The 9,817-nt window shown below is 41.1% G+C and overlaps 1 long non-coding RNA gene across 1 annotated transcript in view; it reads right to left on the bottom strand.

Annotated features, from left to right (window-relative positions):
* Positions 1–923: 923 nt before the first annotated feature.
* LOC135056064 (uncharacterized) overlaps positions 924–9,817 on the bottom strand; it is a 67,259-nt gene continuing 58,365 nt past the window's right edge. The window contains exon 2 of the long non-coding RNA XR_010243883.1: positions 924–1,112. This is a non-coding gene — a long non-coding RNA (uncharacterized LOC135056064). The remainder of the gene's footprint in view (positions 1,113–9,817) is intronic.

The following is a 9,817-nucleotide window of genomic DNA, read 5'->3' as shown; positions in this document are numbered from 1 at the left end:
GTATGGGTTTATAAAGTCATTGATAAAGTCTTAGCTGCCTTTAGTAACACAATATTTCTAAGCCTTTGATAAAACATCTGTAAGACACAGAAATAGATTACTTTATCACATGCTGTTCCAAAGCTTATTTAGCCATAGACTATGCTGTTGCGGTAGAGACAAGGAAAGAGAGCGTCGCTGGCTAATATGCGAGATAAAAGTTCATCTGATGTCTTTATATTTAGCGAGGGTCAGGTTTCCTCTCTCCAGTTACTGGAGCTGAGCTATTCCTCTGACATCTCTAGAGCCCCCTGGTCTGGCCATAAGCTGCAAGTGCTAACTGTCTTTCCATGACCTGAAACAGAACCTGCATAGAGAAAGGAGGGGTGTTCACAGCAATTAAAAATAAGTTCTGATAAAGAACATCCACGTCTGTGCCTGGCCATATGTCGGACAACAGATGAATTGCTGACCCAAGTAAATTCTGTTAATAAACCTCTCCCTAATATGGATGGCTATGTAGCCTCTCATCTATGAAGACTGAAACTGGATTTGTTCCATCTCTTCTGTGTGCATGTAACTCTCTTCTATGGTGAACAGTTAATGCGTCCAATCTAACACACTGAGAGGAAAGGGATGTGAGAGGAAAGACTTATTGGTATTGAAAACCTACTAGCATTTATGTACTTAAGCTTAATGAGACTTTAATCGCAATTAGATGACATCCCTGTATTATGTGCATGTCTGTATAACTCACACCACATTTTGTTATCTCAATAGAACTTGCCAGAGCTTTGCAGCTACACGGAATCAAGTTATGCCCGCTCAGCTGGCAGTGCCATTTCATTATTATGCAATAAGAGAGAGCTCTGGGTGACATTTGAAATAATGTGCCGAACTATCAAGTATTTGTTTTAATCTGAATGGACAAAGACTTTATCAGATTTATGGAGGCTCTAATTTTAATAAAGTGGATGATGCTGTAACCGGATTTTTTGTCTGTGAACACATGGTTTAATTAGTTCACACGCTCGTTGGAATAAACCAAAAAAAACTTTTAATACTTATTTGTCCCATATCAGATTGTCATCTTTTATGGTGCATCATGAGTTGCTTGTTGCTGGAGTTGGAACCTGGTGGACAGAGGAAACCGTATAATTAGAAACAGGTCGATGGAACTGAGGACTAATGGGCCCTACACACTGGGCGATATCAGTGAAAGATATGAACCCTCTCGTTCATTAATGAACGAGATACCATTCATATCTTTCAGTGTGGAGGCACCAACGATGAACGATGCGCGGCCCCGTGCTCGTTCATCGCTGGTGCCTCGTCGCTTGTGCATGCAGGCCAATATGGACGAGATCGTCCATATTTGCCTGCACTGCTATGGAGCCAGGTGACAGGGGGAGTGAGGAAACTTCACTCCCCCCATCACTGCCCCCCCCCCCGCCGCCGGGTCGCCTGTCGGCCGTATCCGCCATCGGGCAGCTCGGCTGGGGATCTATCAGTGTGTAGGGCCCATTACAGTACATACAGCAGAATACAGAGGTAGCTTTTAGGTGTTTGTTACTGCCAGACATGGAGATATATGAGCACATCAAACATATTCACTGCAAGGAACAATCACGCAGTGGCATATCTATAATAGGTGCCGAGTGTGTGGTGCATTGTTATCATTTATTTATAGAGCATCACAAGGTGTTTGCAGAACTGTACATTGATAACAAATAGAAAACATAAATACAAAGACTATAAATGTAATACAACAAAACAACCAAAGACAAAATAAGGGGGTAAGGGGAAATAGAGGATAGGGTGACTCACTATGGCCAGTAGAATCAACAATGATGGATAGTGGTGGATGTAGAAGACAAAACAGTACTTAGAGCCTGAACCTACAGAGTGGCTGCACAGACAGGATCTGAGTTGCGGTGGGAAAAAGAAAGATGCGAACAAGGAGCACTGATGTCAGGGATAGTGTTAGGAGGAGAGGGCATTGTAATATAATGGGAAAGGCTGCTGTATTTGTAATCCATTGTGAGAAAACAAATCCATCAAAGCAAATGAAACTGCTCTTAATTAATAGCCACCACCCATCCGCCGACATACTAATCTAATAAGTACTTACATATGCGATTAATTTCACAAAGGACAAGGCATATGGAAATGTGGTAAGAACCCAGAAAATTGGATTTTGGGGTTTTTTACAATATTTTATGCTTTATTACATACCGCCCCTAACTAATAATAAGCAGTGAACTTGGGGAAATTGTTTTGAGATATTGAGGGGTAAATTTACTAAGCTCCATGTTTGCTGGAGCTGGCAAAAACAGGAGTGTTTGGGCATTTAGGCATTTTTCAAACATGTAAATTTACTAAAGAACACACACAGGAGTTTTTGTTCAAATAGAAGTACAAAACATGCAGGGGTGCTTTAAGAGAGGAGGAGGCCCGATTGCAGCCTCCTCCGTACCGGCCCCCTCCTCTCAGCCCGCACCCAGCACCGGGGCAGTGCTGTAGAGAGTCTGAGCACTAGAGTTCTCAGATCCTAATGCGCATATCTCTTGGAAAATGGCGCAGCAGACATTTTCCCAGCGATTTATGCAGCGGTGCTGTAATAGGTGCTGGACTCCAGAGTGGTAAGTATTCAAAAAAATGTCTGCAGCATGTGTAGGTCCCCCACCGCACACACTGCACCCATTATAAATACGCCAGTGAAAACATGGGTCAACAGGGACATACGATCATGTGACCAACTGTCAAACTTGTATGTAATTTCCTTAGATAACACTGAAACATGGGAATTTACCTAAATTATTTCTGCAAACGCACCCATGAATCTTGGAAACTCAGATCAAAATGCACTTTTCAAATAGACGTACCCCTCAACAGCATGTTCAGAGATGCCTGCACAGATCAGTGAGATCCATGCAGGCTTTCTATCACTAACCACAAGTTTAGTAGAGGTGAATCTTGTGGTTAACATCCTAGGATACAATGTAGCGTTTCTTACCAGAGACTTCAATGGAGGTTTCCCACCATTGAAGTCTATGATGGTGAGTTTGATTGACAGCACAGCCTATGGAGGTGCCCTGTGATTGACTGGTGGCTCTTCTAAGACAGGTCCCGCTCAGTTGCATAGAGGGGAATTGTTTTTGCTGGTTACATGGATTCAACTCAGAGAAGAGGACGTGATTGGCTACAGAGATTGTAGGTGAGTATGTGTGAGTGTGCAAGAGTGATTATTAAAGTAATACTATCATGGTGAGTACTTTAAAAAATATATATTTATTTTACAGGTGGTCTATAAGTATCAGCGGGCCCTTAATGCCCCGCATGCTTGTACTTGTGGTTCTTGCAAGGGAGGCTTGCTGGGACCTGTAGTCCCTCTTTTAAAAGACAATTTTTATTTTCAAAACTAAACTCACAGAATATTAACTGTGCACCCACTACCCAGGGGTGCTGGGGATAGCCCTGGGATTCAGCTCTGGCCTTGGGTGTTTGAATGGGGGGCACCCCTAAAATTGAGGGGGTCCTCACTCCCCCAGGAAACCCCATCTAGGGCTGACACGGTAAGGGGGGTTCATGTTAAGGTCCAATGGACCAATATAAGCATGTTCCCTGACTGTGGCATTACCTTCCTGGCTAGTGAAGCCTGGTGCGGGATGCAAAAATACAAAAAAAAAAGTATTTTCCCCCTATATTTATTGGATACAGGACTGGTTCAAGAGCCCTGTGCTGGCTCTTAAAATACAGGGGGACCTCACACAGTTTCCCCCCTGTATTTTTTAACAAGGACCAGCTCAAAGAGCCTAGGGCTGGTAATTGTGGAGAAGGACCCCTCACAATTTTTTTTTCTATTTTGTACAACTTTACACACATTTAAACATAGAAGTCTGCACGGATCTCACTGATCTGTGCAGGCTTCATGTTCGAGAGTGTTTGGTCTGCCAAAATTACAGGAACCTAGTAAATTCCAGTGTCTTTGCTATAAAACAGCACCCATGTCTGATAGATCTCACATGTGTTTATCTGTGGAAAATATTTGTTACATACTATTCTTAGTAAATTTACCTGAGATGCTAGGTATTTCCTAATGACAGATATTTAGAGAATTACATTTATAGCGATTATCTGTGTTGGCTTTTATATTGTACATTTTTATCCCAATGGATTGCATAAACAGAAGAATGTCTTGATGAATCACAAAATCAGAAGAATGTTCTAATAGATTGTTAAAAAATTGGTGAATAGAGGTTTAGATAGCACATTATTTAAATAAACATTATTTGAAAATATGTGTTTTATTCTATTTGTATATAATATAGAGGTGTCTTTGGTCCATTAAATATGTTATTTAATCCATAGGTCCTAATTTGTTTCATTAATGCTGCCTCACAGGCCTAGGGGAGAAGGAAGAGCCCCATCGCCTATCGGCACAGGGATGCTAGACTCAGGGAGAAGAAGTAGATTGCTATTTTGCCCCCCCCCCCCCCCCCCCCCCCACCTCCTCATCTGTTCTCATAGAACTCACATGATAGGGACAGTCCTTACCTTGTATTAGTAGGATACACAGGCTGTCTGGTGGTGATATAGATTTAGGTGAAGGCGCTGTTTTGATTAATCACTTAATTTACTAGAGCTATCAACATTCATTTCAATAGTTAATTAATTTCAAAGGGTTTCTATGGATGCAACCCCATTGGAATGAATGTTATATTGAAAAGAATGTTACTTTGTATGTGTTTGCATAACCATGTGAACATATCCAGCACATGTTAAAGAGAGTGTACCGCAGTTGAACCACATATAATTTACTTATATATTTTATGAGTTTAACATACAGTACATTTTGGGTTATTCAAGTTTGTTAGTAAACAAAAAAAGTGTCAGGATATGGTGCACTCTGTACCTGTCTCCTTCTGTGTATCAGTCTATGGGTTCATCCCCTAGTGTTAGACTTCTAGTGCCAGGAGTCACTCAGAGGCGGAGTTATATGATACAGTTCCTGTTCCTCCATCACAGAGAGTGTGAGGAGAGTGTGACACACAGAGACTGAGAAGGAGTCCTGGTGTACAAGTGTGCAAAGCTGAGACTGGGAGCAGAGCTCAGCTACAGAGACTTACAGTGTTCCAGTGCATGCATCACTTCTCTAGAGTGGGAGTCAGACTGCACGGCTGTGCAGTCCACCATGCTTCACCACCACAGACTTCTCCTGATAAGTACCACTACCTAATGCTGTTACCTTGTGTGATATATGGGCTCCTGATTACCACCATCAGTGTTACATCTGAGTCACCTGTGTTCACTAAATAAACCTGCGTTACTGTTTAAGGCACTAAGTGTGTGGACTGACGTCACTACTGGTATGTAAAGTTGGATGCAGCATTACTAGAAATGAACATTGTTAGATCAGAGACTGATCACTGCCTATATCACAAAACCATCAAAGAAAAGTTGTTCATCGTGGCTATGTGGATGATTTACTTTTGGCAAGTCAAGAAGATCACATCACTGATGTCAAGCACCAGCTTAAACAAAGATTCAAATTGAAATATCTAGGCCCTGCAAATCATCTATTAAATAATTGTACAAAACCAGCAAGAGGGAACTGTCACAATTGACCATCAAACATACATTGAGGTAATAATTTCCAAGTACGGAATGACAGATGCAAAACCAGTAAGTACTCCCATTGATAAAAGTACAAAGATGGTCAAGGCCATGTCACCAAGCAGCAAAAGGGAGAGAGAGGAAATACAAGAAATCCCTTATCAAAATGCCATTGGTAGTTTGATGTATGCAGGCATTGGGACACGTCCAGACATCACACATGCAGTGAGTCGGGCAAGCCAGTTCGCAAATAATCCTGGGAGACAACACTGGATTGCAGTAAAGAGAATACAGTTTTGAATTTTGGATAAGGGATACTCAACTTGTACTAAAGTACCTCAAAGGTACAAGTTCACTAAAGCTGAAATTTACAAGATTATCAGATACCAGCTTAAAAGTATTCTGTGATGCCAACTGGGGATCTGATGAGGATGATAGACGTTCTTATACTGGATACCTGTTTGCATTGGCAGGTGCAGCCATAAGCTGGGCAAGTAGGAAACAACCCACAGTTGCTCTTTCTACAACAGAGGCAGAGTACATGGTGCTCACAGGAACTTCAAATAAAGCATAGTAACATAGTAACATGGTAATTGAGGTTAAAAAGAGGCAAATTGCCCATCGTGTTCAACCTGTATTGAGTTGTGATGATTCTACATACCCGCTGAATAATGTTTTATGACTAGTTAACTACTATAACTCATATAACCCCCGGATTAACCATGTTGATATTTTAAATATTATAACCTTGGATATCATTTTCATTCAGAAATGTATCCATTCCTTTTTTAAATCCATTTACAGAGTCCGCCATTACCACCTTCCCTGGCAGGGATTTCCACATCCTAATTGCCCTAACAGTGAAGAACCCTTTCCTCCGTTGCATTTGGAACTTTCTCTCCTCCAGCCGCAGCGAGTGCCCACGTGACCTAAACTGTGTTCTTTTAATAAATAATTCCTCTGATAACTGTTTGTGATGTCCCTTTACATATTTGAAGATAATAATATCTCCTCTTAGACGCCTCTTTTCTAGTGTATACATATTAAACCTAGTAAGCCTTTCCTCATAATCCAGTCCCTCTAGGCCTTTAATCAATTTAGTAGCTCACCTTTGAACCCTTTCGAGTTCATCGATATCTTTTTTATACAGTCGTGCCCAAAACTGAACACAATATTCCAGGTGCGGACATACCAATGCTTTATACAGCGGCAGGATTACATCCGAGTCCCTTGACACAATTCCCTGTTTTATGCACACTAGCACCTTACTTGCCTTCTTTACTGCGCTTTGACATTGTGTATGGTTATTAAGCCTATTATCAATGAGTACCCCCAAATCTTTTTCCAATTCTGTTTCCCCTAGGCATTCCCCATTTAAATTGTAGACTGCGAGTTTGTTTTTAGTCCCGAAATACATAACCTTGCATTTGTCTGTATTGAACCTCATTTTCCATTTAGACGCCCAGAGTTCAAGTTTAGATAGATCATTCTGCAAGGACTCCACATCCAATTCTGAGATAATTACCTTACACAGTTTAGTATCATCTGCAAAGATTGACACTGTGCTTTCCAGGCCTATTTCTAGGTCATTGATAAATATGTTGAACAGTAGTGGTCCGAGTACGGACCCTTGTGGTATTCCGCTGACTACTGGGGACCAGGTTGAGGACTTCCCGTTGACCACTACTCGCTGTACCCTTCTATCCAACAAGTTGCTTATCCATGTGCAAATAGTTTTTCCTAGGCCAAGTTCCTTTAATTTGATGATCAGTCTCCTGTGAGGCACTGTATCAAAGGGTTTTGCAAAATCTAGGAAGACCACATCCACTGCTTTTCCCTGATCAAGATTATTGCTCACTTCCTCATAGAAGCTAATTAAGTTAGTCTGACATGACCTGTCCCTCACAAACCCATGCTGGTTCTTGATAATAATCCTAGTGGTCTGTAGATACTCCTGTATGCTGTCCCTTAGAATTCCATCTAATATTATCCCCACTATAGACGTCTAACTGGTCTATAGTTACCCAGAAGATTTTTGGATCCCTTTTTAAATAATGGCACTACCACAGCTATACGCCAATCCTTTGGTACCATGCCTGATCTAATTGAACTATTGAAAATCAAGTATAGGGGTCGTGCTAGTTGTGAACTAAGCTCTATAAGAACCCTCGGGTGAAGTCCATCAGGACCATGTGATTTATTAACCTTAATTTTGCTTAGTCTCTCTCGGACTACTTCTTCACTTAAACAAGTATCTACCCATGAATCATTACTGTCACAATTGTTATGCTCTACTCCCACCATCAGTTCTTCTCTGGTGATTACTGATGAAAAAAATGTGCTCAGTATTTCCGCTTTTATTTCGTTATTTATCAATTCTCCAAATTCATCTTTTAATGGACCTATATTCTCCTTTTTTAACCTTTTACCGTTTATGTATTTACAAAAAATTTAGGATTGGTTTTACTCTCTATAGCAATTTGCTTTTCATTTTCCATTTTAGCTGCTCTTATTGCTTTTTTTGGTTTCTTACTACATTCCTTGTAATACTTGAAAGACTCTTCCTTTCCATTAGATTTAAATGCTTTGAAAGCCCGCTTTTTTTTATCCATTGCTGCCTTAACCTTCTTGTTAAGCCACAAGCGCTTTGGATAAGAGAGACTTTATGTGAATTAGATCTTCCTTACCACAGTGAGATCATCAACATAAAGGGTAATAACAATGGAACAATTGATCTTTTTTTGTAGCACAAAGCATCATGGATGGGCTAAGCACATTTATATTAGACATAATTTCATTAATGAGTTGGGGGAAAACAAGTCCGTCAATGTGGAATACAGTATGTTGCAAGTGAAGAAATTATAGCCGACATGTTGACAAAAGGACTGTCATCACACTTGCTACTTGCATTCCTGATTGAATGTGGACTAGAATATGGCTAATGTTGATTTATTCATACTGTTTTGCTTCACGTTATGTTTTCGGTTTCAGGAGTGACTTTACTGAGTTGTTTGATAAAATGTCATGTTCTTTAAACTTGTGACCGGAGACAGTCTTGAGCGAGGGGGAGTGTTAGGATATGGTGCACTCTGTACCTGTCTCCTTCTGTGTATCAGTCTATGGGTACATCCCCTAGTGTTAGACCTCTAGTGCCAGGAGTTACTCGGAGGCGGAGTTATATGATACAGTTCTTGTTCCTCCATCTCAGAGAGTGTGAGGAGAGTGTGACACACAGAGACTGAGAAGGAGTCCTGGTGTACAAGTGTGCAGAGCTGAGACTGGGAGCAGAGCTCAGCTACAGAGACTTACAGTGGTCCAGTGCATGCATCATCTTCTCTACAGTGGGAGTCAGACTGGACGGCTGTGCAGTCTTCCACGCTTCACCACCACAGGCATCTCCTGATAAGTACCACTACCTAATGCTGTTACCTTGTGTGATATATGGGCTCCTGATTACCGTTATCAGTGTTACATCTGAGTCACCTGTGTTCACAAAATAAACCTGAATTACTGTTTAAGTCACTAAGTGTGTGGACTGACGTCACTGCCCAGAACACTCTGCCAACAAAAAGAACCCTAATGGGCAAAACTATGTTGCACTGCAGATTATGCAGATGTAACATGTGCAGAGATACTTAGATTTGGGTGGGTTATTTTGTTTCTGTGCAGGGTAAATATTGGCTGCTTTATTTTTACACTGCAATTTAGATTTCAGTTTGAACACACCATACCCAAATCTAACTCTCTGCACATGTTACATCTGTCCCACCTGCAGTAAAATATGGTTTTACCCATTAGTGTGCTTTTTCGCTTTGCTAGCAAACCTGAATTAGGCCCATTGTGCGCATGTATTTTATACAGAGCTGGATTTAGATCTCATAAGGTCCTATGAAAGATATAGGTTTCGGGCCTCCCTCCATCAAACAAACCATAGCACTGTATTTTCATTCCAGATTTGGGCTCCTTACATTATTTGCCATTTTACCTCCTTATATTCAACTTTTTAAAGTTTCATACACTACCTACATTACAAACAAAAGGAACACAAAAACACAGCGTGGCATATTGTGCATAAACAATTATGCAAGACATCAGTGTCCCCAATACACAATTATGCCACACATGTGTCCCCAATACACAGGAAGCAGTGAGGACCCCGGCAGTCAGGAACCCGTCAGTCAGAATACCAACACCGAGTTCCCGACACTAGTGTGAATGCCGA

This window comes from Pseudophryne corroboree, chromosome 3 (assembly GCF_028390025.1).
Source record: "Pseudophryne corroboree isolate aPseCor3 chromosome 3, aPseCor3.hap2, whole genome shotgun sequence".
Lineage (NCBI taxonomy): Eukaryota > Metazoa > Chordata > Amphibia > Anura > Myobatrachidae > Pseudophryne > Pseudophryne corroboree.
This window is presented reverse-complemented; position numbering and strand designations above follow the sequence as displayed.